This window comes from Capra hircus, chromosome 10, assembly GCF_001704415.2.
Source record: "Capra hircus breed San Clemente chromosome 10, ASM170441v1, whole genome shotgun sequence".
In the NCBI taxonomy this organism is placed as follows: Eukaryota; Metazoa; Chordata; class Mammalia; order Artiodactyla; family Bovidae; genus Capra; species Capra hircus.
The window spans coordinates 64,174,700-64,186,798 of record NC_030817.1 but is presented as its reverse complement, the minus strand read 5'-3'; positions in this window follow the sequence as shown (position 1 = coordinate 64,186,798).

Here is a 12,099-nt window from a genome sequence, read left to right as displayed (position 1 = left end):
GGTGGCCTTGTTGTACGCTATGGAGCTGGTACCCAGTCTTCCCTGAGCTGCACTATTGGTAAAGTGCTGTGATATTTGAAATCACAGAATTTATACAAGCATAAAAAAGATAGGAAGATAAAATGAGTTGAAGGAAATAGGACGAAAACAACATGTAAAGGTAATATGAAGCCAGATATCAGGTTAGTATGGGTTTCCCAGGTGGCACATAGTGGTTAAGAACCCACCTGCCAATGCAGGAGATACAAGAGATGGAGGTTCAATCCCTGGGTTGGGAAGATCCCCTGGAGGAGGGCATGACAACCCACTCCATTTTCTTGCTTGGAGAATCCTATGGACAGAGAAGCCTGGTGGGCTACAGCCCATAGGATTGCAAAGAGTCGGACACAACTGAAGTGACTTAGCACACACGAATAAGATTAGTATACAAACTATATGTCACAGGATCTGATATATTGCTAGTGACAGACTTTAAATTTGAGCCTTGAACCTGTGCTTCTTAGAAGGCAAATCAAAGTGAGGAAATCTTATAAGGTAAGGATTCTGTTCTTTTTATTTGTCCCTTTCTGAAATAACTCAAGTAAAATAGTTCTTTTCTTTTTATTTGCCCCTGTTTGAAATAACTCAAGTAAAACATGATTATTATAGAAAAACTAAAAAAATGGATAATAATTCTTTTGAATCATGTGTAATTCCTCCACTCAGAGCAAATCACTTTTAACATTTCAGTGTAATTAGATGTTGGAAAGCATCATTTTTCTTGGCCTCCATTTACATAAATCTACATTAAAAATAGAATTATATTTCCCAATTTTTTTACTTACCATTTTTTATGACCATTTTTCTAAAAAATTTTAATCATTATTTTTGCTGACTATACGGTAGCCATGAATAAGTTATAATTCATGTAGTATTGTAATTTTCTTTGATTCAAGTTTATTTTTCATTTTATAGACAATGCTGAGATAAGCACCCTTGCACATTTCTATATACAAGATAAATTATTTCCTTGGCATAAAGTTTAAAAAGTGGAATTGCTGGATCTAGATAAGATTTTATAGAAAATTTCATTTTTGAGGTAGGTTTTAAAGAATAAGACAGATTTAATTGGATGGAGATTCCATAGTGAACAACAGTATTACATTTCCTGAAACCTAAATTAATACAATATTAGGTTATTTGAAATATAAAGAACATTAAAAATTTCACAATGCCCAATTTGTGACCCTCTTTTTCAAATATATTGATATTAGTTACACATATTAAAATCTTATGAGTGTAAGTGTACAAAGCTAGGTCATATTCTCAGGATATAATAGCTTATCCTGGTTAAAATAAAGATGATGTGAATCATTCATTTCTTCATTTGTGCATCATTTACTTAATAGATATTTACTGTGTATAAGTGCAAGGTGCTGTGATAGGCCAGTGAATACACTGAAATATGTGGGGGAAGGCCATGTTACAAACTTTCACAAAATTTGACTTATATTTTCTGTTTTTTTTTTTTTGTAACAGATTTTCTAAGTCAGAATATATTTATATGAGTCAGGTATATCTGAAAATGTGCAAATATTATTACTTTGAAAGCAAGTGATCTAAAAGACTGCTTTCTCTACTATTTAATTTAATCTCTGTGAAACATTTTTACCCTTAGTTAGAGTTTTAATCAGAAAGTTCACACAGAACTTTCACACTTAATTTATGATCCAGAGTATGATGAGGGTTTTTATAGACAACAATAAAAGGTAATTTAGGCTATTAGTTCTTTAGTGGGGTTCAGACTCATTTTTTTTTTTAACTTTTTGTAGTACATTGGTCTGAGCAATGTATGAGTTCAGTGAATGACAGAAAGGCAGTTGTGGCAAGACAGATTGCCAGGACATGAGGTCTGAGAACTAACAGGGAGCAAAATGTATATGGTCTCTATCCCTAGATAGGAGTTGTGAATTTATCTGTCTTTATATTTAAATAATTAGTTCAAAATATATTTTCTGTCATAATTCTACCCCAGACTAGTCCAGTTCATATGATTAACTCCTGTGCTGGAAATCCTATTACACTTTTCACCATGGCATGTGATCTAGCCCTTAACTTTTGTTTCATTTTGTTACTACTTCTGTTACTCTTTTTTCAACAAGATGTCTTTTGAGAGCAAGTTCTGTTGTGGATAATTTTGACTAGTATAATTCTAGACACATAGTAGATATCCCATAAATATTGGTTGATTATAATTCCTGAGAGGTTGGGATGGGAAGGGAACAAAGTAAAAGAAAAAAATGGATGGATGATATGAAAATATATGTCATAACCATTGAGAAAATTAAGTCCTCTGTGTAAAGATTGGAGAAACAAACTATTTCAAAATTATTTTCTGATCATGTTTGTCTCCTGTTTTAAGCCATGTTTTAGTTATTTGTCAGTTTTTATTTTTAAATACATCTATCATTAATTTGTTATTTCAGTAAGAAAAGTCTATATTATCTTTCTTCCTGTCCTGATTTAATATTCATTCTTGTCAAATAGTTTGGTCACGGCTCAGATGTTACTGTGAAATTGAGAAGAGTACAGCATTGTTCTGCTATGCTTTTGAAAAACTGTTCTATCTTTTATATTAGGTAAATAGACACAGTTCCAAAAAAGGATACACATTTCCATTCTAATTCTTTTCATGCTGTTATTACATAAAGCATGTCCTAAGAGCCAAGGATGAACAAAAACTGCTTCTTAAGGAAGAAAGGATAAAGCAAGATAAAGACATCAAAGCTGTTGCCAATACATTTTATCCTGAAAGAAATTACCAGAAAGGATCAGAACTTAACGGAAAGAGGTTACTGTTATGAATCTTCCTGAGAATTTCAGAAGGGAGTAGGAAGTTTTCAGAGGAGGAGATATATTTATTCAGCTGATAATAGTCCTGTGAAATTTTCTAGTTAATTCAAACAAAAGGCAAAAGCTTTAATATATCTACTGGGTAACTGATGTTTTAAAAATCAGGGAAACACATCTAAAAATGCTTCAAGTGAAAAATGTCTAGGGCCAAATGCTGAAAAACTTTTAAAGACACTTTCAAGATTTCTCAAAGTATAGTTTCAAGTTCAATGCAAACTCTGTAAAAAATGGTTTCGCTGAGAACCAGCATCAACCGATTGTTAGGTCTAAGGTTTCCTATGGTGCCAGGTACTAAAGAAGAATTTTTGTTTTTTTGTAGTTTTGCAATGTATGATTTGTTTAACAAGTACTTTATAAAGTCCCACTTCCTGCAAGGCACTGTCTGCTAGGGAATGTAGAAGATTCAAAGGTGTTTGAGGTAATTATTATGCCCTTAAGGAAAAAAGACAGGTATAGAAAGTAACAATTGCTGACATCTTTAAGAAAGCTTGTCAGAATTAATTTAAACCAAATAGATGATTTATACAGAGAACTAAAATATCCCATAGTTTGCTTCAAGTAATACTTTATTCTAGTTATATATTTGATTTCTTTTTTGTGATCTGTGTGAGACTTATGACTTTCCCCTTTGGCCCTATGCAACTGTATCGTGTGTCCCCTGAGGAACCTAGCCCTGCTAGGAGTATAGGGCAGTTGTGAGTCCAGAGTCTGCAGTGGAGAACTTATGTTAGAAGATCCCTCCCAGAACTTAGCATTTTTGTAATTTGAGTTTCATAATTCCCCTCTAACTCAGTTCTGTCTAATGGCTTTATTGAGTTGATACAGTGATTAAATACATTTGTAAATCACTTAGCACATTACCTAGTAATCACATAGTAAACATATACTGTGTACATGCTGAGTCGCTTCAATCATGTCCAACCCTTTGCGACCCTATGGACTGTAGCCCACCAGGCTCCTCTGTCCATGGGATTCTCCAGGTAAGAATACTGGAGTGGGTTGACATGACTTCCTCTGGGGACTCTTCCTGACCAGAGATCGAACCTGTATCTTTTAAGTCTCCTGAATTGGCAGGGGTGTTCTTTACCACTAGCACCATCTGGGAATTCCATTAAATGGTATTCAATCAAATAATATAATATTACTTCTCTGTTTAGAACTCTCTAACCGCTTTCCATTGTACTTGGAATCAAAACTGCTGCTTACCGCCAAAGATGTCCTACAATGCCTTTACAAAAATCTGTCGTCCGCTGTGTTAGTGCCTTCTCGCATAACTCTTTCCCTGTATTTCATATTCCTCTGTCACCCCAGGCTTCTTGCTATAATTGAATGGTGCTAAGCATCCTCCCTCCAGGGATCTCTAAACTTGTTTTCTCTTTTATTTACAAAATCTCCTCAAGAAGATTGTTGAGTGGCTCACTCACTCCCATAGTCACATAGAACATTTTTCATGACAGTTCTGTATCTGTGCCATTTACTTAAACATACTTTACTTGGCCGTCATATCCAGCGGTAATTCCCCTCAGTGGTGTCCTAGTTGCTTTTTATCCCCCTGTACTAATTAGCACTTAAATTGTTGTTAACTTATTTATCTTTGCCATCCTTACTTGACTATAATTTAGAAAAGAACCTGTAAAGGAAAGACTTTTTCTCTCTGCTTAACTGTTTCATCCTGTCCCTATGACAATGCCTCACATACAGAGATACTAAAAAAAATTTGTATGGAAAAAATGACTGGAAGTATTTATTTCTATGGATAACAAAGTTCTGTGTTGCCAAAAGCTATTTCTAGAGAAAAAGGACACTATTAGGAATGAAGTCCTTTATCCATGTGCCGGGAGCCAGCGTGAGGAATCCCACCCATGACAAGGTCATGCGGAAAGAAGCCTGACAAAACGCAAGGACGCAATCGGCTTCAGGGATTCCCCCTGGAAATTCCTGAGCATCCACCCCCCAAGACCAGAATCTGCCTGCTTTACTGTGTTATGCTTTCCACCTACTCTTCTGTCATTAACAGGGGACTGTCCCCCCACCACATTTTTCTGAAAAAAAAAAAAAAAATTAGAGCTTTTAGATAATAAATCTCCTGGGCATAATACGAGTGTTTCAATCCAAAAACCCCTCTGATGGCTTTTTAGCCTGCCTGCAGGACTTGTACAGCTGCGCATGTGATTGTTTGAGGTCTCCCGACTTGGGGAGGCACAGGAAGCTTAAAACATCCTAGGAATGTAGGGGCTTCGGAGGAGTCAAAATCATTAGAATAGGACTGATTAAAGGTTTCATTTGTTGAGCCAATACTTGCTGCCAAATTTTCATATCCTCTATTTTTAGATATAGTTGGTATATAGAAAAACAAGTAGAAGACCTGGTATTAGCAACATTAGATCTTTGAGTTAAGTACTTTCTTTGTTATAACCCACTGCACCTTTGTTCTACAGGAATGTAAATTTATTTAGTACTTTGAGGGTGATGCAGAGTAAAGAAAAAACACTTCTAGGGAAAAGGAGTTTTCTGGTTGATAGACAATTATCCAGGAAGAGAGCCATAAAAATGTTAACAAGCCTCTTGGCCAGAAGATAATGTAAACCACCTGAGATCTTTTGTATACAGGAGGGTATGCAAAAAGAAAGCCTTGTCTCAATGAGGGTCAGGACTGCTGCCCCTGCATAACTCAGCATATTCCATTATGTACAACTTGGGGTATATAAGCTGATTTTGAAAAATAGTTTTTGGAGCCTTGCACTGATGCTGGGCTTCCCCATGTCATTCTTTTCTTTTTCCGGCTGAATTCCCATCTGGAGCAGGGAGGCTCACCATGTGTACTTACTTGTCCCGGCTTCTAAGATCCATAAGAGAGAGAGCCCAAGGCGGGGCACTCTCCAATTCAAAGGGATGCCGGTGGCCTAACGTAGATGGTGCAAATTCCTTGTCTGGAGTTTTATTGGTTTCCCCCGTAAGCCAAGTTATTCAGCCTCCTTTTCTCCACCTAAATTTTCCTACTACACTATTTCTTCCTAATCTAATCTTATATTAGTAAATAAATAATTCTTTCCTCGCCAACGCTGTCCCCGCTTCCAATTCCCTGGATCCACTGGGGCTGGACCCCGGCATCCATGGTTTCTTGAATCAACATAGTCTTTTTAAAAGTAGAAAACAAAAAATTTTAATTTCAAAGAGTACAGCCTTGATAGGTGAGAACAGTTAGGGAATATCAGGTAAGATCAGCTCACACTCATTTGTTATATCTCAGTTATAAACTTTAAGAGTTAACGTTAATTTTGTACCATAGTTATTACCTAGTGACCATTAAAAATAAAAATGCATATAGAGTTTTACAATTATGAGCCCTGCACTTCATGCTAACAAGCAAGATATGTTACTAGTAATCTAAATATTACTTTTAAAGTCCAAAGACTGAGTGATAGTTTTATAGTTGTTAGACCACAATTTCACAATAGAGTCTGTGCTGTTGCAGTGCTCTCTAACTGCTTTATGTGGACATCTTTGTGAATTTGCAATCCCATGGACTGCAGCATGCCAGGCTTCCCTGTCTATCACCAACTCCTGGAGCTTGCTCAAACTCATGTCCATCAAGTCGGTGATGCCATCCCACCATCTCATCCTCTGTTGTCCCCTTCTCCTCCCGCCTTCAATCTTTCCCAGCGTCAGGATCTTTTTCATTTCCTGTCACCATGTAATAATTTCGATGAAGTCAGGAAAAGGTATGAAGAGTTTGACAGGATAGACTTTTAGTTAAACATTTATAGTACATAGTGTTTGTAATATAAACCACGATTAAAATGTCTTCCATTAATTTAAGAAAATATTCATTTATTCATTCAGCAAATATTTGTTTACCTACAATGTGCCAGACACTAGAGATATGTGACTAAACAAAAAACATGAAGAAAACTTGGGCAAAAAAAGTTTTTTCAATAACCTCTACCAAATTTCCCTCTTTGTAAATCTGTCATGGATGAATTTAAATATACTGACTTTTTTTCCAATTTCCAATTCGTATTTTGCAAACACCTATTGCTTTTAAAACATAGATTGGCTTCTTGAATAACTAAATAATGGAATTAAAGACTTTATTCTGAAGGAACTGCTATTAATTGAGGGAAGGGAGCCTACACTTGAAAATGCTAAGTTAACATACACATATGCATATCAAAGAAGAGATTCAAGATGACTGATGAACATCTTTGATATTTAGAGACAGGTCGCTAGATTTGAAATCAAAGAGACTAGGTTATTGAGTAAATCAAATGCTCATTAGTGCTTCCAGTGACTGTATATTTTTATTTGCCTTGCTGTTTCTTGGGAGGCAAAGCTCTAGATAGTATTTTCACTTGATCTTAGGCATGGGATTCATATTTAAAGTAGTTGAAGCTTCAATAGTGATGGTTGCCTTCTCTGCATAACAAAATCATGAATACAGTAGATTCCAGACATTTACAGATTTAAAATTCATGGTTTTAACTATTTGCCAGTGAAGGGGGAAAATACTTAATATTTTACCGAAAGAAATTTGATTTATTCACCTGAGTGAGTTTGTCTAGCAAGTACTTAATCTTTTAGTGTTTTTGTTGTTCTGAATATCCTAAAATAATACAACTTTGCTTATTCTGTGAATATTTTCCATTAACTAAAAGAAAATTATTTAAAAATTTGAATGTGCCCAGGAAATATAGGATTAGTTGGAAATGTTTCAAAAGAAAGAAGAGGCTGAATATAAATAATATATAATCAAATTTAAAGTTGCTTAACCCACTCCAGTATTCTTGCCTGGAGAATTCCGTGGACAGACTGAAGCGACTTAGCATGCATGCATGCATGCAAGGCATATTTTTATGTATCATGAACCTATAATTTGGGGGCCAGTCTTTTCATTTAGTTAATATTAAATCCTACATTATTTGGATTCAGATGAACATTTTTGTATTTTAATTTTTAGCATATTTATACTGTGTTTACCATGAGGATGGGTATTGAAAGTATTAAATTCTTATCAATGGTTTACTTTATTTATATAACTTTTTAAAAGTGTAGAGATATAATAAAAATTTATCACAAGCATTTTGACTATATTTACATATCAGTCAGAAAATCTTTCTAAAGCTTTTCATTTCTACTTCTGGTTACATTGATAGTGGCAGGTTTCACAGCTGTGGTAGCATTTGCAGCAATAGTCTCATTGATTACTTAAGAAAAATTCAAATAAAGAAGTATTTATTGCATTCTTACTCGACTGCATCTTAATGTGCTGCACATGGGGTATTTATAATTGCCTTTCATTATCTTACAGTCTTGTCAGAGAGGGGGAATTCGTGTACATTAGGCAATTAGAATACAGTCCAAGAATGACCACTTGAATTTAACCAAGCATCGGTATGTGTGACTAGTACAGTAACAGTTCAGGGAAGGTTTAATGGAAGAATTTAATCCAAGAACAGATTAAAGGCCTGGCTTTTCCCTAGAGCTTGATAAAGTGGAATAGACTAAACGGATCATAAATTCATGAGTGAAACTGTGAGTGATGAGCTAGTGTGCTTGTTGTGAGAAACTGAAGAGGTCAGCTGGACTGTAGAGACGGTACAGGGAAGGGAAGCTTCAGCCCATTACTGGGACCTGATGATGCTTGACCTGTCACGCGCATCCTTGTCCAGGAAGGAATCTGAACTCTATCCATTACGCAGTAGGAGGTCAGTAGTTGTGAGTCCAGGACTGTTTTAGTCATGAGAATTTTTTTCATATCATGTACAAATAACTTTAAATAAATCCACATGTTTATTTTTCCTGATTAACACAAACATGTGGAGGACAAGAAATTCTAAGTTTGGATACAGATTGACCGGTATTTCTCCTTAGTCTAATATTTTATTAAAATTCTGAGATAAATGTGTAGCCTTTATGAAAGTCTTATAATAGTTTTATTTTTAAAAGAATATGTGCTAGAATTAGAACTTTTGGACATTTATAATTTGGATAAAATGCAATTTTCCAGGATGATTGAAGATCACTGGATGCTGACCTCTGAGCTGTTAAATATAATCCTGAGATGGTCTCTCTAATAAGAATGGGAATTTGTTTCCTTGTCAGTGTGATGTGCTGTGCTTAGTCACTCAGTTGTGTATGACTCTGCGACCCCATGGACTGTATGTACCCCACGAGGCTCCCCTGTCCATGGGGATTCTCCAAGCAAGAGTACTGGAGTGGGTTGCCATGCCCTCCTCCAGGGGATCTTCCCAACCCAGGGATTGAACCTAGGTCTCCTGCACTGCAGGCAGATTCTTCACCACCTGAGCCACCAGGGAAGCCCGCCTTGTCAGTGTGGACAATACCATGCACACTGTGGTCAGAACTCTATAAGTAAAAGTAAACTGGAGGTTTTGGCCAATATCCACATATTTAATAAACCATTTTAAAAAATCAGGTTAGTTTAAGAAAACTCTGGTAATTGTCTAAATACAATTTATAGAATTTTAATTTTTCTGGAATCACAAAGAGGGAACTCTCTGAGGATGGTAATGTTAAAGAACAAAATTCTGCATAGGTAGTGTGACATTTACTCAGAAAAATTAAATCTAGGACTAAAGTTGAGAAAAACAGTTGTCAGTTGGAAAGATTATAATGACTGAGAAAGCATTATAGAGGACAAAGTCTTTGTCCTTACACCCTACTGGGAATCCCTTATGGTCTAAAACCTGTGTGATAGGAAGTCATTTGAATGTTGCATTATAATACTTCCCAAATATTCCCTCAAGGATCTGTTCATTTTAATGTATATAGGATGTTTTCAAGGAATGCCTAATGACATGAGAAAATGATCACAAGGTGAATGGCAAAGGGAAACAAAATTATAAATACAATATCATTTCCATTCTATAACAAAATTCATTAACCAAATAAATAAAAGTGAATTTCAGGACATATAATACTTTTGGGAGGTTCTTAAGTCATAATTTGTTGAAAATTTTCTCTGCATAAATATACATATATATATATATATATATATTCCAAATTCTTAATTTGAACCTTGACCCTTATACTTTCAGAGAAGGGCATGGTCTACTTATAGTCACAGCTCTTATTATTTTATTGAAGTTTCAGGTTTTGTTTCATAGATTTGTATGAATTTTCTGTATATCAACAAAATGTAATCTTGGAATGTTATATTAATTTCATAAAATAGTTTTCCATTATAGTGTTATGACTAGTTTTAAATCACCTTGAACGATGAATTCTTTTCAAATTCAGGAATTTGTTTTGCCTATTCTTATTTCAGTATATACATGGTGATAAATTTTCATTCATGATTGATCGTAATGAAAATGTAGATCTATTTCATTAATTCAAGTTTGTAATTTATATCTGAAAATACACAATGATGAATGCATTCAAATTACAACGCAACATGTATTAGGGTTGAAGAGAAGTATATGTTGTTTCACTTAAGCTGCAAATGCTGTTATCATTCAGCATGTAATCACCAGTTTTCAATGGGAGGATGGAAAGAGTTTGAACTCCAGGTTGCTGCTTAGTTTATCAGAAAGTTAAAGACCCAGTCATGGTTCATTTTAATAGGTGAATGCTAGGAGTTGGCTGACTAGATAATTTCCATCTTTATTAGAGACCTAAGTGCTTATTCCCTGAGAATTAGTTGGCCTTGAGTATGGTGTTTATGAAAACATATAAGAGGTTGTTAACATTTTTTAAAAAAGCTTAAAGTATAAACTCTTCATTGCTGAACAATCCTGTTCTGTTTTTTCTTTTAAGATCCTGGATATGAAAATAGGTAGTTCATTGTTTAAAACAGAAAATAAGACTCATTGTTGAGTGACTGCTGAGTTTTACAGTGTACTTAAAATGACTTCAAATGCATTTTTAGTGTCTTTTTCATTTATATTTGCTCTAAGAATCTTGAGGATAGATAATTAGCCTCCAATTAAAATAAATAAATTTAAATTAAAAAAAGAAATGTCTAAAAACACAATAATTTAGTAAATATGATTTAAATACTGTCTTGGGAGTAGGGATGGGAAATTGGGCCCATTATGAGTCCCAGTGTAGTCTATTTTATGAAATATGCCTTATAGAAAAAATTGGTGCTATTGTGTAATTAAGGTAAAGTACAAAGCAAAGGAGTATAAATTCAGATTATGGTTTTCTGTTAGTATTTATGTAATCTAGAAAAGTTGTTAGCAAAATAGTGTGATTGAAAGACTGTCAGATTTTATCTTTTTAGGTTGTGTGACACTGCCTGTGTCATTTACTCTCTTAACTGTAATTTTGTTATTTATAAAGCACACCAACAACTCAATGGACATAAATTTGAGAGAACTCCAGGAGAGAGTGGAAGACAGGGGAGCTTGGCATGCTGCAGTCCATGGGGTCTCAAAATGTCGGGCACAGTTTAGTGACTGAACAGCAACAAACATAAATTAGTGACACTACTATATTTATAGAAATTATTTTGAGGATTAAATAAAATATATAAAGTGCCTAGGACCATACCTGGTAATTTTTCCAGATTCAGTAAATAGTCTTTTATACAGACATCTATATGTCTTTTTCCTATTTAACTGTGGGGTTAGTCTGGGGTCCATTGACATTTAGGGAATAATGGAGGTTTTCCATTTACAGAAGTCCCTAGATTCTATGCTTATATTACTTTCATCAGATTTAAAATTTCTCTGTTACAGCCCTTGATTACAAACATACATGTTAAAATTTATTGTTTAACTGCCAATTTATCTTATAGGCTAGTTTAACAGTTTAATTGTAGGCAATTTTATGGAATTAGAAGCCAGACCTGTAAGTGTAGCCCTGGTTGTGGTAAAAAAAAAATGCAAAGGGAACTAATTTTAAAGTGAAACGTTTACTCCATAGATGGATCCTTTAAAATGTCAAGAGTAAAATATACTTATATGAAATGTTCTCAACTTTGATTCAGTTGATTGGTGGTTTCGTATAAAATCATACAAAAACGAGACTTTCTGTGGTTGTGGGAACAATGAGAATTGCCAACAGTTCACATTAAAAGCATAATGTAAAATTTGGCTACACAAGATATTTTATCTAGTTTTTTTTTTTAACTTTAAATTGGAATCCTTGAGTCTTTAGTTTTTAGATGTAATATTAAAGTATTTGAAATATATGCAGGCTCTCATGTTATACCTAATAATTTTAACACCCAAGCATGGG